The 18,290-nt window shown below is 37.7% G+C and overlaps 1 long non-coding RNA gene across 1 annotated transcript; it reads right to left on the reverse strand.

The window, feature by feature from the left end:
• Positions 1-240: 240 nt before the first annotated feature.
• Positions 241-2,443, reverse strand: LOC134510839 (uncharacterized). Its single transcript, XR_010069745.1, has 2 exons — positions 2,250-2,443; positions 241-358 (listed from the first exon to the last, which is right to left on the reverse strand). It is a non-coding gene; the product is annotated as an uncharacterized LOC134510839 (long non-coding RNA).
• Between the last annotated feature and the right edge of the window lie 15,847 nt (positions 2,444-18,290).

An 18,290-nucleotide genomic window follows, 5' to 3' on the forward strand; every position in this document is an offset into this window, starting at 1 on the left:
ATCAATAAAGTCCTTCATTGTGTTGGGTATTTACCTAATAACATTTTACTTGTAAACCCTCAAAGCATTTTTTAAAATGTGTTTAGAGAGATTTTTTTTTTTAAAAAGAAGCTTTCTAAATAACACAAGCTTACCTATTGAATCAAAAAAACGTTAACCTGAATGATCTCTGTCATGGCACCTTTGCTCAGTTGATGCTTCCTTCAATTTAAGGGGAAATTTCAGTTGCCCAGAATAACAGATTTTAGGCATAATTTTTATTTTTTTAGTTCTTTCTTGGTGTGATTCTATCATATATGTACACACAGCATGTGTAAGGTGGATGAAGACGTTTCCTTGTGGAGTTTGACGAGCATTCCTAGAAAAAAACAGAAAAAGTGCAACCAAATTAAGAAAAAAAGAAACCCTCAACAACCTGATTAAGAAAAAAATCTTGAATTTCACTGTAATATAGATGCTGGGATGCTGTTCTCTATATGAAACGTAAGTCAGACAGTGACCTAGTAATTGGAAAGAAGTTTGTAGCTATGCTAGTGTGCTGTCGCTCCCTTAATTTACAGAATATTGTTCTCTTCATGCAAGAAACAGGCCAGTAACAATATTAAATTCCATGATTAACAGGAGACTTGAGGGGTTTTTCTTTATTTCTTGGCTTTCTCTTTGCTTTGAGATATGAACAGTAATGTCACAAATCAGCTTGCATGCTGCCGTTTTACTACACGTAAAAAGAAAGCTTTCCTTGCAAGTGCTAGATGCATGCGATGTGAATTCTATATGCCCGCAGAAAAGAGCAGAGGTACCCTGTACTCTCTGCTTCTAGCTGGAATTCAGATTCAGAATGCTCACAGGTCAGTGATTCATTAGCTGTAGACTAATCCGGAATAAAGATGCACCACTTCGTTCAGAGAAACAGCTGTTTTGCATCTTAGACTAAAGGTTCCTTATTCATTTGCTCCATTTGTTTCTGTTTTGGTTTTGCCATTTTCTTTGTTATTACTATCATTGCTGTTAATATTGTCATTGTTATTACTACTGTTGCTACAATAATACTAATCACCACATTGTGTTACATGAACACCATGTAAATACTGCAAACCAAGAAAATTGCTATAGTGTCTGGTAGACCGTTTCCTTTCACGTACCCAAAAGCTGGTGTGAGTTAAGTTTCCTAAAGCTTTGCTTATTTTGTTAGCATATTTTTCTCCTGTGATTTACTCTTTTCTCCATCAGTCCTATTTATACCTTTTTTCTTTTTTAGAATTGGCTTTTTAAAAGGTAAATTATACTGTTAAAACCTCTGTATCAACAGAAGCTGTTTTTCAGAATGGATTCAAATAAGTATACTGTTTAAATGTTTTTAGTTGCTCATTCTGGTTTTTCTGTCATTTTTATCAACCTTATTTATTTATTTTCTGGCCTCGTGTTTCACATGCCTGTGATATTCAGACACATAGGTAAATGTACCTAAAAGAAAAGCGGTACTATAGGTTGTGGGTTACAGTTATCCTTTCCCAGCCACATCTGGTCAGATTTTTTTGTCCTAGTGACAGTCCAGGTGAGTTAAGCAAAAGAGATTACTTGTCAATGTGTGGAACAGCAACTTAAAAAAAAAAAAGAAAATCAGGTAACCCTCATTCCTATAACATACACATTTAGGACTATTTGCGAACTATTTGATTTCCTGGCTTAAAAAGCATGTTGTGGTGCAGAATTCCACTTAAACACTTTCAGACTAATAAATCCACAATAAAATTCCTGTATGCAATTGAAGGGCAAATCTGTTCTAAAATAAACCAGTTTACAAAAATAAATGCTCTGTATATGAAATGTGAGTGCAGATAAACAAATCTCTTCAGTGTATACTCGTTAAAACCTATTAATTTCTTATATGTAGGAGAATGGAATCACATGCTTTAAGTTGAACGGGTTTTTCGATTTCACTGGGGATGATTTGTTTTGTTTGAAGGCTTGTGAGTTCGTAAGGCAGCCCTTCGAAGAGGGCTACAGGCAGTACGCTGAAGCCACGTAGCTCATAGAAGTAGTCCCCAGCAGAGCGCTGTCAGGCCATAGCCTGAAAAGAACAGGAAACCTTTGTGTTTTGCCCAGGCAGCAGAGATCGTCAGCTTTCTGAAATGAATTGCAAGCCTAATCCTGAATCGCACCAATTCAGATCAATAAGCAGCATTAGCTTTGCGCTTTAGCTTCCCATCCCCCCTTTCCCCACCCCAGCCCCTCGCACATAGACGTACGTGTGTTTCCTCCTCATCCCGGACAGCAGCGCTGGGATGTGCCCGGAGGAGACGTGCCCCCCAGGCTGGCTACCTGTTGGAAGCAAGGGCCATTCCAGACAGGTCAGAAAGCCGCACAACAATTTGAATTTCACCTTCCTTATGGACACATGAACATTTGGGGTATTCTTGGATAAGCGATCCCGGAGGCAGGCGCGGGCCCTGCCTGCGTAACTCGGCGTAGGCCGCGCTGGCCGGGGTTGTTGCCTGGCAACAGGCGACCCCGCGGGGCGGGGCGGGGGGGTGCCGGTCCCCTCATGGAACCGGCGGGGCGGGATTCCTCAGTGCCCCTTCGTCGCCGTCCCACTGGAAACGGGCTGTTCCGCCTCCTCCGGCTAAATCGCCTTGGTTCTGCGAAGTCCCCGCAGAGGAGAGGGGGTCAAAACGAGCGTAAGAAAAAAAAAAAAAAAAAAATTCAGAGAAAGGATTTAACGAGGTCAGGAAAGCTCCCCAGGGGAAATGGCGCTGTGCCCTGAGGCAGCGGCCTGGCCCGGCCCGGCCATCCCTTTGCCCCTGCGCCCTTCCCCGACTCTGCTCGCCTTCCCGTCCCGCTGCAGTGGCTACAGTAAAACACCTTAACTCAGCTCTGGGAGGGAGGAGGGAGGGGAAGAGACCACCTTCAGAGTGCAGCTGGAACTGGAAGCTGTCTGCCTCAGCCGTTAGAAATATGTGGAGAAATTACCTATCATTCCCTGTAGAGACATCCAGCAACCATCCCAACCCAGCTTTTCAGTTCGGCGATAATATGCTCCTATCAGTTTTAATAGCCCCATGCTGGATTCAGGAGGTATTATGGATTGTACAGCAAGCATATTGTCATTAAATTAAATTTTCAGAACATTCCCCAGCTCATCACAAATACCACAGAGAGTAATCATAATCGGTTCTCAACACATGTGTAATTGCCTTCAGCTGGCGTTTTTTACAGTTGACATTGTTCAGCAGTGATAAGGTGATTGGTGATTTGAATACACAGCTTGTTTCATAGCTGCCGTAATTGAAATATGGTATGTGTGAATGGAAGATTACATTAAGACCTAGGATAATCACCTGACATGAGAGTAATTGAGTCTACAATCTGCCACTGAGTCTCTCAGGGAGGGATGAAATGAAAAGAAGCCATTAGTAGATTATGCCACTGCTGGCTCGGCTCGGCTCGGCGCTGCTCGCCCGGGCGCAGCGCTGGAGCGCCCGGCCGGCCTGGCCTCCCCCCGCGGCGGGAAGGGACGAGGCGAGCCGCCCCCAGGCACGCCGCGGGGCACAGCAAGGCAGGGCAGGCGGGGAGGGAGGGAGGGAGGAGGCACCGCCGGGGAAAATAGTTCAACTTTTTTCCTCGGGGCGGGGGGACAGCCAAGCTCTAGAACAAATACTTCCCGCCGCCTCGGGAAATACCACTTCTCGTCCCGTTGGCGGGGAGAGGAGGGATGTCCGATCGCTCCGTCCGATCCCTTCAGGAAGGGCGGGGGGCTAGAAAAAGTTCAGCATTAATTCAGCCTGATGAGCTTAGACGTAAATGATCAAACTTTAGCTGCTGTTTAACTGCTTGTGGAGGGAATAAGCGTGTGGAATCTTAAGGAAAAACAAACAAAAAAACTCCAAAGCAAGCTAAGGGCAATTCAGTAGGTTTCTGCAGTCCGGAAGCACTCGTAGGTATTTGTCATTTGGAATGTTAAAACTTATTCACCGAATTTGGTGGGAAATTGTAACTCTGATGTTGCATTCTGTTTGTTCACCTAAAGACACAATGAAAAGAGCGCCCTTAGTTATCAGTGTTTTTCATGATGTGGAGTGCGTAAGATACTTTCTTTAAAAATCAAGTTTGAAAGTAAACCGAGGTTAATTATACAAAGGGTAACCAAGAGGAACAGTCTTATCTAACCTTTAAAAATAAATGCATTAAGGTGCCTGCAAATCTGAAACAAATATTTACTCCAGGTGTCCACACTTAATGGACAGAAGCGTAATTGCTTTTTAAGGAGAATATTTTATTTGTTAGTCACCGAGGATTATCCTGTGATGGAAAAGTCTGTCTTTCTTCCTCTCTTTCTTTATTTCTTTCTTTGGAAGGTGATAACCATGTTTTGTTGGGTTGTTTTGTTTTTTGTTTTTTGTTTTTTTTTTTTTTTTTTTAAATCTACTGTATATACAGATCACAAACCCTGAACAAAGAAGAATTACAAACCCAGCTGAGATAAACATGTCAGAATTACTGCTAAGAGGCTGATGCCCAGAGTGTTTAATGGCTTGAAAAGATGATCAAGCATTTATGCAGCTACCCCTTCAAAAATTATCATTGAGCCAATGATAATCCAGTTATAATAATGAGTACGGAGTCAATTAAGCTTAGCATGCAGAGAAACTACTTTTTAATATTAAATAACTCAGTCTCTTCCATCTTTAAAGAAAAAAACCCATGGAACTATGAAACCAGTAATTTTACATGAAAGCCATAACATTCAGGTTAGATGCCTATAAAAAAAGCTGCATCCAGCATAGCCTAGCTAACTTACAAGGTGTAATCCTATCAAGGTCTGAGTTTCTCCTTTTGAGATGCTGCAAATCCCCATTCTCTCCTAACTTTACAGTGTGTGGTAATTCTCAGAATCCAAAATCCAGCTGTACTATCTTGGAAATGACTATAGGAGACAGAGCTCAGCGCACTGACTTTTCTGCAGACAACTTATAGCTAATTAACAGTTGCCTGGCCAGTTGTTGGTTTGGTGGTTTGTTTTTGTTTCTTTTTTTTCTTACAACCTCTTCAAAATAGGCTTTGTGTCTAGTAGAAGTATCTTGCACATTTTTCTCAACTCTTCCTGAAGCCACAGCTCTCTCAAGCACATGTCAGAACAATGCAATGGTAAAAAAATAGTGGTTAGGCTTGTTTATTCTTGGATTCCACTTGTAGTAACATTAGCCAGAAGGAAATTTTTAGACAATTAAGGTCTATATAATCCAGTGCAGTATCACTAAAACCAGAAGGATATGAGACTGGATATAGCTGCAGTGGTGATGCACAAATGAACAAATTGCTAAATAGTGTAGCATCTTCCTCATCCCATCATACACAGCATGCACCCAAAGTTGCTACTGTAAAGGCTACACTTGTCCCAGTGAGCCCCCAACTTTGCAGAGCCAAAGGCTGTCTGATATGCAAAAAAAGTGAGTATCAGTTGTTATATGTAAAACAACCAGCTTAATGCTTGGATCACAAGCTCTTTCTGTAGGCTTGGCAGTTGAAAAGTCCCCAACTGTTTATAGGGAAAACATGATTAGTTTTATCTGGAAGATACTGAGTAGCAGTAATATATTTTCAGTCACTTAAAAAACTGAAGGGAGCCTAACCACTTAAACAAACAAACAAATAAAAAAAAAAGTCTTATTCTCACCTATTCAAAAAAGCATTGCCTTTGAAAATGTTTATCTTGATTTTAACAATGATGGGGGAGTCACTTGGATTTAACCAGAAGACTAGCATATGAAAAATACTTCTCCAAGCAATCAACTCTGAGGATTGCTTAAAAGGGATCACTCAGTTATGCTGAAAGCAACCTGCATGGTTCTTTTTGGTCATAAAATCCTTCCCCAGTTTTGTCAAACTTGGTAGCGGGTGGGTTTTTTCTCCAGATCTAGATGTACAGGGCATCCAACAGTACGATGAACTGTAACTTAAGTAAGTTCTCAAAGTGTGTACTATTGAAGAGCAGTAACCATCAAGAGCACAAGAGAACATATGAAACCTCTGGACAGTTTGCTTGAGGATCTGTTATGGGGATTAAAAATCTGGGGCTGTACAATGAAAGGCATTTGGGGAAGTTTGACAGGTGCAAATGTCAAGGGAGAAAGCTGACTTGTTTAGCTTTGAGGGATACAGTGAAAAGGATCTTCATCAATTTCATTGTTACAGGTTAAAAAAAATCCTGCTTGAGAAAAGAATCCGAAGATAATTCTGACCAACAGAGCCTTAAAGGACCCTCTTATCTCATTACTGCCTCTAGAGGCACTACAAATTATCCTTTCCAGTAATGTCCGAGTAGCTGTTACTTGATTTATTTCTTTTGGAGTCAGAGAACCAGCCTCTACTTTTTATCTAATGCCTTTTATGGAGTGGACAATTCACATGTTCTCATCTCTTTTTTGGGAAGAGTGTCTAGTTTATTGTGCTTGTCAGGCAACTCTTTGGGGTAGTGTGGCCAATGGGCTTGTCTACTAAGTCTATTTAGAAAAATATCCCAATCATAAGATTATCCCCTACATAGTTATACGCCTGTCTATATTACATCTATTCTAAGAGCTATGGATTCAAGCTGGAAGAGAAAGTGCACCTTTCCTTGAGCCATGCTAAACTTTCCTCTGCTAAATGTTTCTCTAACATATTTTGAAAAATTTAAGACAAGTCCCTGCAACTTTGCAAGTAGGGCAGTCAGTCACAACTTTGGTTTGTTTGACTATAAATTGCTGAAACAATGCAACTTAAAAACAATACAGTAGTACTGTATGACACTGTCAATATCATTTATAGCACAATTTTGCACAAAGGCAGAAGTATCATAAAAAAAGAAGCAAGTCCTATCAGGTGCCCTAAAACGCCTTATGTCATAAATAAGTCAGATTTCTTAGAGGAAAGCAATAAAGTTCCAGCAGATTCGATTTTTCCCACTAAATAATCACCCTGACCTTTTTCACTAACTTCACAGTAACAGTTCTTGAAGAAGCAAGCAAACACAGAGGGATTCGTATGGCATACTCATGTCTAAAGGACGAAGGGAATGTAGAAGAGCATGGATGGTACCAGTACACAAAAGACAACATGGAATATAAAGCAGTGCACATAAAAGGAAAAAAGGATAGTAATCAAAATCATTGGGCTGAATATTGGTAAAGGAAGACAATGACAAAATACTGGACGGAGGAGAAATTAAGTAAACAGATTTGGAGATTTTAAAGGTCACTTGATAAACAAATACATGAGAAAGACATGCAAAAAACCCCCCAAACTGCTTCTTTAAAGTAGGAAATTGTTTTAGTCATAGTTCTCATCTAGAAGTTATAAATTATTTGGTGGAATAACACCAGGCTTGAACTTGGCACTGGAAGAGGTATTATTAAGCTCTTTACTTCACGATTCCTAATTCCTAGGGGGCTTTTTTACATTAGAAGTAATAACTTCTACTGGAAATATTTTTCTTTATTACCAGCAGGCAAATAATCTTGTCTTTCTAGTGTTCCATCTTCTGTGGATAATTCATACATTATGTGAGAGAAACATTACTGAAAGTTCTTACACTGTGTTTCATATGAGTATGAAGAAACAATTAGATTTTTAAAACAGAGACAATTAAAGCCTTGTTCTGTCATTTTTAAAATCTCAAAACAGAAATAATTATTTCATAAATGAGAAAAAAAAATCATAGGAAAAAACTTTTATCACCTGAGCAAGGTAGAAAAATTTTAAGAGGATAACTGATGAAAAGAAATAAGCCTGCAAGTGTTGATGCTGGAAGGAACTGAAATTGCTCTTTACTCACTGAAACAAAATCAAAGCATTCAAATTAGAGTAGAATATAGCATAAAGGGTCCCATATCAGTACCGTACTACTTTCTGGAAAACAGATTTTTTGCTGCTACTCTGCAGGTGCACAAAATTGTGAATATGCCTAGTGCTGTGCAAGTAAAGAGTACTTCAACAATGCAGGGGTGTTTTATATTTATACAGAGGCACTTTGTAATTAGAGCTAATAATTCTAATTTTTCCTTCTTCCAACTATCAAACCCCACTTCCATAAGCAAGGATTCCTAAGAATATAGTTCCCTGCCTTTAAATTAATCCTCCTTATATAGAAACCACAGTCTATTGAAGGTTGTCATCAGCTGACCAGGGATCATCAGGTTTCAAAACATCTTTTTGCACAGATAAGCTGTGCGTAGTTTATTTGTGCAAATATTGAAAGTACTTGTGTGTGATAAAACCTATAATCCAGTATTCTCTGTCTTTTTGTTGCTAATACTCAAGATTTTTTGTTTTGATTTGAATCTTTGTATATTAGCATATGCTATGTGCTCCACAATTCCACTGGCAGATATTAATCTTTTCATTTTTTTCAGTCATGTCCATACACAATCAGTATAGCTCTTTAATATGAGTTCTCAAGTAGTGTTTTGTGTTACTTCTTCATAGTATCAATATTGTTTATTGGTTAATAGTATGACATTGTTTCGCCTGGGATGGGTGTTGACTTTCTTGGTAGCATTTGGTATAGTGCTATGTTTTGGATTTGGGATGAGAATAGTGTTGGTAGCACACTGATGTTTTTGGTTGTTACCAAGCAGTCAAGGCCTTTTCTGCACCTCACAGTGCCCTGACAGTGAGTAGGCTCAGTCGGAGTGCACAAAAAGTTGGGAGGTGACACAGCCAGGACACCCGACCCCAACTGACCGAAGGGATATTCCATGCCATGTGATGTCATGCTCAGCATATGAAGCTGAGGGAAGAAGAGGGAAGTGGGGGACATTCGGATTTATGGTGTTTGTCTTCCCAAGTAACCGTTATGTGTGATGGAACCTTGCTTTCTTGGAGATGGCTGAACACCTGCCTGATGATGGGAAGCAGTGAATGAATTCCTTGTTTTGCATTGCTTGCATGTGCGGCATTTGCTTTACTTAGTAAACTGTCTTTATCTCAGCCCACACATTTTTTCTCACTTTTACTCTTCTGACTCTCTCCCCCATCACAACTGGGGGGGGTGAGCGAGTGGCTCTCTGGTCCCAGTTGCTGGCTGGGGTTAAACCACAACATATTATTACAGCAAATATAATGGAAGACCATTTGTAAATGGGACTTCTTACTGATCCTCATTGGAACACAATAGCTTTTCAAATCAATATGGATACAATTATATCCGAGGCTTGACTTTCAAACCCATGAAATTTTACTTCCTGGTAAAAAGGAAAATCTGAGGAAAGAATAGTTACAGAATGAATCAATAGTATTTCAGTTCATGTGATGCCAGTTCTGGTGCACTAGGATAAGTAGACATCTAGATAATGATAATACTTCATTCATCTAGTGTAGGGTTAAAAAAAAAAAATCATTCATAATCACAGTGGTTCTAAATAGCAGAGTTTAGGCTGTCTCCTGTGAACATGGAAAGTTGTGGCTGATTCAGGTCTCCAACACAGACCCGATTTTGTTTGATTAGTTTTAGGAGATACTTAGCAGTTGCCCACCATAGAATAAGTTGTCATTACTCTGCCACCGTATTAGCTTTGGACCTTGCTATTAAAGAAGATGTACTTACTCTTACTCAGTGTTAGTGCCAACCCTGAAATAAGAAGAGCAGTACAATTCCAAAATGCCCCAAAGTTACTCTCTGGAGACAAGGCTGTTGATGACTTATCCTAGATCAATCATCATTGAAGGTCGCCTGTCCTATTTGGCAATATTTGTTCAGTAACTAATAAAGATCAGCCTCCAGTTATTTATATTAGGTTATCATCTCTCCAGGGTGAAGCTTAATCCATTTTGCAATGTTTTTCCCAACAAGACAACATGAGTTTCTCTGTCTGAAAATGAATTAAGTGCGTGGTTTCTAAATATGGGATCTGACATTGTTCTTGTTACAAAAAGCAATTTATTCCCCAAAAGGCTTACACTTCAAAGGTTATATAAAAAGGTTCAAATATCAGTGCTATCCATTTTTCAATTACTGGGCTTCCTAACACCACTAGCTTTTGGACAGATAAGCAGTGGTATCAGTTTTCTTATTCAACATCTCATAGGTTTCCAATTCAGCATCCCAGAGAAAGCAAATTTATTGTAATACATTTAGCTGTTTTTGAAGCAGTAGTATCCCGATTGTTTCCCACAAGACTGTATGGTATATCAAATAGTATCTTAAAGGGCTATTTATGAAGTGCTAGATACTAATGATTGTGATTATTGCTGTAGATTAGAAAGCTTGACTATGGCCAGACTTGCTTATCAATTCAAAATTTTTAATAATAGAAAGAAAAGAGATTTCATCTACCAATGAAAATTGAAGTACTTTCATGAAATAAGACCATTCTGAGATGTTTCTCTCTCCAAACATTATTTTACAGTTCAAACAAATACCGATGAGAACAATAGACAGAACTTCTGCATAATATTCTATATGTGTTCGTAGTTTCTGCAACAATTAGCAATATCAAGTTGGAGGAAAATAATAGTAGTGATAATAATATCAACAATAACAATAATAATAATAGTAAATAATGGGTTTACTTTTAATTAAAATGTTCTCTCTGATTGAGATTTTGTATCACTCAAGTGTACTAAGTATATAATAATGTTTATTCTTTACAAAGTGAATAAAATTGCTTTTGCTATCATTTCTGACCATACATTATGGACAGCACAGCCAAGCTTTGACATATTTTCATTGGCAAACTGTCATGGGAAATCTTTCAGAGTTATGGATCAGCACTGAGTCATAGCAACAGGTCTAGGGTTTGCTTCTGCCAGGAATTTCTTGGAGGAGGAAAAGAAAATATTGATAAATTCTAAGCCTGAGTGGGAAGCTTGGTATGACAGAGCAGTTACTAAATCTGCCAAAAATACTCATCTGATGCTGTATAAAATATTATATATTTTATATAATATATAAATTTATATTATATATATACATAGATACAGTAGATTGCAGAAACTCATTGTTTTCCATCTCAGATGAAGGCTGGGGTAAGAAATGATATGTGTTAATATGAATTTAATTTCAAATTATGGCTCTTTGTTATTGTTATTTCTGACAAATTAATCTTTTGTATTTCAGTAGGTCAAACAGATGTTTGTGGGGCAATGTAAAAAAAGGAGAGTGAGAGAAAAAAAGGAACCACTCCAGAGAAATTAGAACAATTGTTCAGAACCTTAAATATTATAAGTACTGTAAGCATAATGGATTAGCAGACAGCTGGTACAGGGATATGCAAGGGCACACTTTGTTCAGAAGAAGTACAAATAAGTGTTCTGTTAACATTGCACATCAACGACATCATGGTCTATCTTGCAAAAAGAAAGAATTCATGGAATAGAAAGATCAGTTATGTTTCCCAGGAAAAAATATAGGGAAAGATTTAAAGGAGGAAGATATTCTTCTAGGTTCTTGTTTATGTTAGCCATTGTCTGGAGGAGGGCTTTGCAATGCTGGTTCTGAGCTTCTTATTGTCAGAAAGTGTGCGATTGTAAGAAATTTTAAGGAATAGTGAGTTAAACTATGAAATAAAAAGAAATTAGAACAGAATAAAATGAAGCACAGATTTATCAAAGACAGATTTTGCCTAACTAACCTTTTTGATAAAATAAGTGAACCTTTTGGAGCTTTTAAAACATAAAAAAAAATTAGAAATGCAGAACTATGTGTGAACATAATGGTAGAGATAGAGAAGATGGAAAATGCAAGAAATGTAAGACAGCTAAGGATCTGGTTACAGGGAAGTCTACCAGAAGTTGTCCTAAATGGACAACTGTGAAAAGAAGGGATCCCCTAGTGGAAGCAAGGATTGATCTTGGGGCTGAATTTATTTAATATTTTCATGTGTGACATAGAGAAAATACTGAGATTGTACTAATCAAGTCTGCAGAGAGCAAAGTGTTGTGAGACACTGTCAATCTCAAAGACGATTATGCAGAAAAAGCCAGGGGTTGGGAATTGAATAGTCAAAATGAGGTGATTTTCAGCAACACAGAATTAAACTTCATTTTCCGGATGTTCTAGGTATGAGATAATCATAATGAGGTTGAAAAAAAAAAGACAAGTATTACTTTAAAACATGACTGGAGCTTTATCCATTTGGGATGGAGAAATGTTAACATGCAACAGAGTTTGGATACAACTTCATCTGGAATAATGCTTAAAGCAGTGATTATTCATGCTCAGGAAAAAGAATTCAAACTGAAAAGGTGTAGATATGCTACTACTAGCATTGTCATGAGAAGCACAATATATGTAAACTAAAAGACATTCCATGTGTTAATAAGGAGGTTGAAAAAATACAGACTGTCATCCATAAATATTTTGTGTCAGTCAACACAAAGAAGGGAGAAGAGTTAGTTAAGCAAAAGTACTATCATGTTACAAAATAGGTATGGGATGTAGAATGCCCATAAATAAATACAGTCCAGAAATAAGAAAGGAGATTCTAACCATAAAACAAGTAGCATTATTTCTAGCTAGAGCGGTGAGATAAAGAAATCAAACTGATTTTTAGAGGGAGCTATGTAAAATTTTAATGTATTAGAGTTGATAGCCATGGCAAATGGATGGATGTGATGACTCAAAGACTGTTTTCCATTCTAGACCCTATGTTTCTCGTGGAAAAAGAAAACAACCATAAAACTGAACTGAAGCTGGACTGAATCAGGTAAGCTATTTATAAAATAAGATAAACTCCAAAAGGTGTCATGTCAGAGATGACGAAGAGATTTTTTTTACCTCCTCCTAACGTTTGGAATGATAATAAATCTTATTAGAGAAATGGATTGCTCTTCCCATTTTCCTTTTTAGCTTTCAAAAACTACCTTTTCCTGTGAACCTAAAGCCTGCTTTTCTGTATGTTTCTTTAGAGTATATGAGGTTATTGGGGTGGGGCAGCTAAACCTTCCCTGCTTCGTGTAACTCCATCAGGATGTTCCCAAGATAAAATCCACCTGAGGGAAGAGCACAATACCAGATTATCCTGAATAAATTAATACCAGTTACAGAACACTCTTATTTCTGTTTGATATTTAGACTTACCAGCTTCACTACAATGTGAAGGATTTATCTTTTTTTAGAAGTGAAGTAACTGAATTAGCATGTGGTTTAAGTGTCTGCTTGAAAGCATTGAATTTATCAAGTGTTCCCTCCTTTACAATAATTGCAGAATTGCTAGGGTATTTGTAGCTGCTAAGTTTATACTTAGGTAAGGGTGTAATTTCTGTGTAATGTGTATGCAGAGGTCATAGAACAAGGCTTTGGATTGCTTACATTTTGTTCCTGTGGGCAAAACAAGAATCTCAGCTGGTACTTGGGGGTTTATCTTAATTAATATCTCATACCCAGGTCTCACCTTAAAATCAATCCTGTTGCAACTGATTCAGTTATTTATTTGCAACATTTTGTTACTCTAGCTTCTAAGGCACTGCTACTACTATTGTGTGGGATCTAGTAATCAGCATTTATCATTACAATATTGTGATTTACATAATGTACCTATTCACTATTTACAGAGTGTTCGTATTCATATATACTATATTTCTTTGCCATTGTATTTATAAAACATGGAGGTGAGTGTTGCATCGTCTATTTCATAAAATTCTTTGAATTAGGCATCTTTGTTCTACTAGTAATGGTTAGTAAGACAAATACACTAGCCTAAATTAGTTATTTTCTTTCCTCCATTGATAATTAGCACTAGAGGGGATGGGTATGAGTTACCTATTAACTCCAATTGCTATGTTTAGCAGTGCATCCAGAAAAAATACATTATCAGTCACAGTAAAAACCTGCTTCTTCTCTCATGTTTATTTTAAGAACTTATCAGCAAAGGGAAACTTCCAACTGTGGCAGACTCTCTCACTGCACTTTGTTCAAACTGATGTTTGTTTATGTTGTATATTGGGCATATCAATACCTGCATTACTGCTTATCAATGTTAATTTCTTCTGACTATAAAAAGCGCCAGTGAAGAATTTGCCGTGATGATATTGGACTAGCACTAAAGAATCTGTGTTTATATAAATCGCTTCATCCAATGGAGTCAAATTCTGCCACATTCAGATATATACAGTTAGCTTCATTGACTTCAGTGGAGTCAGGAAATAATTTGACCCTGTTATTTAAAAATTAATGGAATTTCAGCTCAGTACATAGCCTTACAAAGTCATGAATACTTCCACATCAGGTGCTGACTTCAAGAAACAGCTATTTTTAATTTTCATATGGTTCAGAAACTCTTGTTCTATTAATGAATTCTCATGCTTGTATCTATTTATATGAATTGTGTTTGTAGCTTAAAGTAAGCAAGTTCTTATTGTTCAGTTGATGAGTTATACTGAAATATGAAGCTTAGCACGCTGTAAATTGTTAGAAGTAATGAATATTTAATAGCATGGATTTGCACACAATGATAACGTAATTAATGGTGTGCAGCATATCTGGTCAAATAAATTAACTATCTACTCATAATTAAACTAGATACCCTTGGGTTTTTTTCCCCTCAAGATAACTGACATCTATGGTAAATACTATAACAGCAGAACACAGACATCAAAGTACAAGGAGGAGCACTTAAGTAAAAAGGCAAATTCTCTGGTCAGGGGCAAGAAAGGAGAGTAGACACCTAGATTTTTAAAGCCTAAGTTTTGGAGGTGGTGAAAGAGGCCCGCTTACAAGTATCTCACTCTGGCAGTGGCCTAAATTACCACCACAGCTCCTTCAAAAGACAAGCGGAAGAGGACTTCCTGTCCTTGTGATAGACTTGTGATACCGTATTTCATCTGCAGATAGCATCACCTGGGTTACTATATTTCACCAGTTCCTCTATGACTGCCACTATGAAAAGTACTTGTTAAACATGAAATTGAAATCAATCTCCTAGACATTCTTAACTACATTGGAGAATGGTGTTAGAATTCAGAATTGGTTTTGCAAAATTGTGTGACAAAAAAACAGGATGCAGTTCAAAAGTGATTCAAGGGAAGTAATGCATTTTGGAATAATCTGCAGTAGAAATGACAGAATGGAAGAGGACTGGTTAATGAGTAGCAATGGCAAAAGAGTCTTAGGGATCAGATAAAGATAAGCTGAATCCAACTCATCAATGTCATATAGTTTGCAGAAAAACAAATATAATACTGGCTTCTAAAAAACATGATGTGCAGTAGTTCCTTCACCCTTCTCAGAACTGGAAAAAAATACCTTAGCTGATATATGTGTAGTTTTGAGTATTGCACAAAAGACATACACAGACTAGACAAAATCAGACTAGACAAACTAGTTTGCAACAAGATTGTCTCAATTGCTAGGAAATTTGTACTTTGAGAAAAGATGGAAAGCTTTTGGCTTGTTTCGTCTCAAGGAAAGAGCAGAGGGAAAACTGTCAGCAGCCCTTGGTTATATAAAAAACCTTTGCACACATGGATAGAAATGAAACAAAAGATGTAAAATTCAGTGATATGAGATTTAAGTTAGTGCAAAATTTTTGTGTTGATCTTTTAAGGATAGCTTTGATAAATTCTCATGAGGTGACAGAGAAGTGAGGGATGCTGTAGGCCCATGTTATTCTGCCCTTTGCTACAGTGGACTGTTTTCTGTTTTCTATTATGTATTTTACAGTACCACTAGTGTAAAATAAACAAATTATTCCCACTCAGTTTTGGAAATAAATGTTTTGGTGTTTTGGTTAGCTGCCTCCAGGGAAAAGAACAATATCTAGGAAACTCAAAAAGAGGGACGCACTGACTAGAGTGACAGTGTGCTGTCACATTCTTGTTCTCAGAATGTACTACTTGCTCTCTCCGACAGTTTCTTCTTTATTACCCTATCTTTTATGAATGCCTCTGTGAATTTGCCTCATACTTGATATATGAATCATCAGAACTTTGCTTGCTTAAGAACAGGTTGAAGAAATATCCATTAGGAGATGTGCAGGCATAGTCAAGGGATTTTAACTTAGGGTTGTTGTACCCCCTCAGACATTGTGACATGGAGTCTTGGAGTAGCCAGTTCCCTCTTTATGTGTCAGTTCTAGAGTTCGATCCGCAAGAGGCTTAGGTATTGCCAATGTGATAGGGAATTAAGAAGTTAGCTTGGAAGACATGCAAATTCCAAATGTAGAGTTTCATGGCTTCTTGGTCAGCACCTGGGTTTTTTAAAATTTTTCATCATTAAAGCTTTTACTAGTCAAGTTACTAGGCATTGAAGAAATCCGTTAGTTACTGTATTTATCCTTCCCTCTACTGTTTATCCTCCACACATACAATGTATTGTGTATCACAATTCAGAGTACTCAGCCTGGATAGGGGACCCAAAGGTTATTTATTCCCATCTGGGAAGGAATTGTTTTTCATTTTTAGATGCCAAGTTCAGGGCTGTTGATACCACAAGGCACAAAAACACCTGCAGTTTTTCTAGGTATATTCCCAAGACAATACAATAACATCAAAGTCTCCTGTCATTCCCATATTCACATGGAGACATTCTTCAACAATAAAATCCAAACAGTAAGTGCAAAGACAGCAATGCTGTTCATTGAACTAATGTTAAATTACAGTGGAATAATGTAAGTATGATACATACACAGCCCAAACCTTTCCATTATTATAGAAAAAGCAATGTTTTCCATCACAATGAATACAACACTACAAAATAATAATTAAAAATGTATTGCCACTTACTAAATGGATAATGTATGGCTTCTAATTAGTTTGGAAATAAATCCTCTTGTATGATGAAGTGTACAGATGCATTATCCTTGGCTGGAGATTCTTCAGTAGACATACCGAGGAAATACTACATAATGTAATAAGCTGGCTATTTATATTGAGAGTGAAATTCAGTACTATGTTGTAAAACCAACGTAGTTTAATTTCATTTGGTTCTTTTCTATAGCAAGTTGATGTGGTATGTGGTATCAAAGTGAAGTATTTCTATTGTCCATTTATTTAGTTATCTCTTCTTCAGTAAGAAAAATATTTAACCCATACACAGACAATGTGCCTAAGAGACATTGGACTTGGTGGGGGGTTTTTTTGTGTGTGTGTGGTTTTTTTTCTTATTCATTGGCAATAGCATTGTTTACATTACACTGCCATTAAAGGCAATTTAAGTTGCCCAGGTGCAGCTGATGGATTTGCACAGCTGGAGCAAGAGACCTGGTTTGGCATCTGGAAGCTTTATTGTTTGTGAGGATGTGAAAACGTGGAAATTCAGACTGAAGTACTGGTAGTCAGAATGTACAACACTGTAGTTGTAAACTGAGCATATATGAGAGGTCTTGACTCACAACTACAAGCTACTGTGGTCACTTCCTGAGCAGAACTGAAATCACTCTATTAGCCTTGGTATCATTTGAACCACTTAAGGGTCTTCCACACCACTATATATGTTGTAGATGTTATAGATCCAGTTCTGGAATCCATTTATTATTAAGAAATTTGAGATTATTGACACACTGGCTTCAAGTTTAAGGGAAGCATTTCTGCTGTACCAGAGATGAAATTAGTAGACTAGCAACATGCCAGAAACTATTGCTGTGCTGGGAAGGCCATGCAACTTTCTCTTTTGAACTGGAAAAGAAAAGAAGAGGTCTGACTCTGTCCTCCTACAAAAGTCAGATCATTGCTTTTACTGGGGTTAGAACTGATGTAAATTGGTATAGGAGAGTGCACCATTTAATTTAGTGTCTGAAAGATAAATAGTTGTATGGCTCACACAGCAACAATTTACTTACCAGTAAAACTGTAAAGTAAGGCTGACATGAGACATAGGCAGTACATAATCAATGCTTAACTTCAGCAACATAGCAGATACCTTCAGTTGAGTTTGGAGAGATGTGCCCACTACTTTTCAGAGCTTGTGGTAGAAGCTGCAGGCTGTTTTTCTTATGGTTATTCAGTTTATCAGTTTGTTGTTGCATTTATGTCGTATTATTATATATATTTACAAGCATAGAATAAACTGAAAGAGCTTACTTGCTTGCAGCCTAGTGATAGTGCACCCTGGAGGTGTTTAAAAAAAGGGTAGATGGGGCACTTAGGGACATGGTTTAGAAGTGGCTTTTGTCAGGGTAGGTTAAAGGTTGGACTTGATGATCTTAAAGGTCCCTTCCAACCTCAGCAATTCTATGATTCTATGGTAACGTGAAGAGCACATAATGGGGGGATGCACAGGGACAGGAAAAGGTTATGGGGAAGAACATCACTGGATGTCTTACTTTTATTGCATGCCCTGATGTTCTCATTAAACTTATGTTTGTCTTTCTCTCTTT

This window comes from Chroicocephalus ridibundus, chromosome 2 (genome assembly GCF_963924245.1).
Source record: "Chroicocephalus ridibundus chromosome 2, bChrRid1.1, whole genome shotgun sequence".
In the NCBI taxonomy this organism is placed as follows: domain Eukaryota; kingdom Metazoa; phylum Chordata; class Aves; order Charadriiformes; family Laridae; genus Chroicocephalus; species Chroicocephalus ridibundus.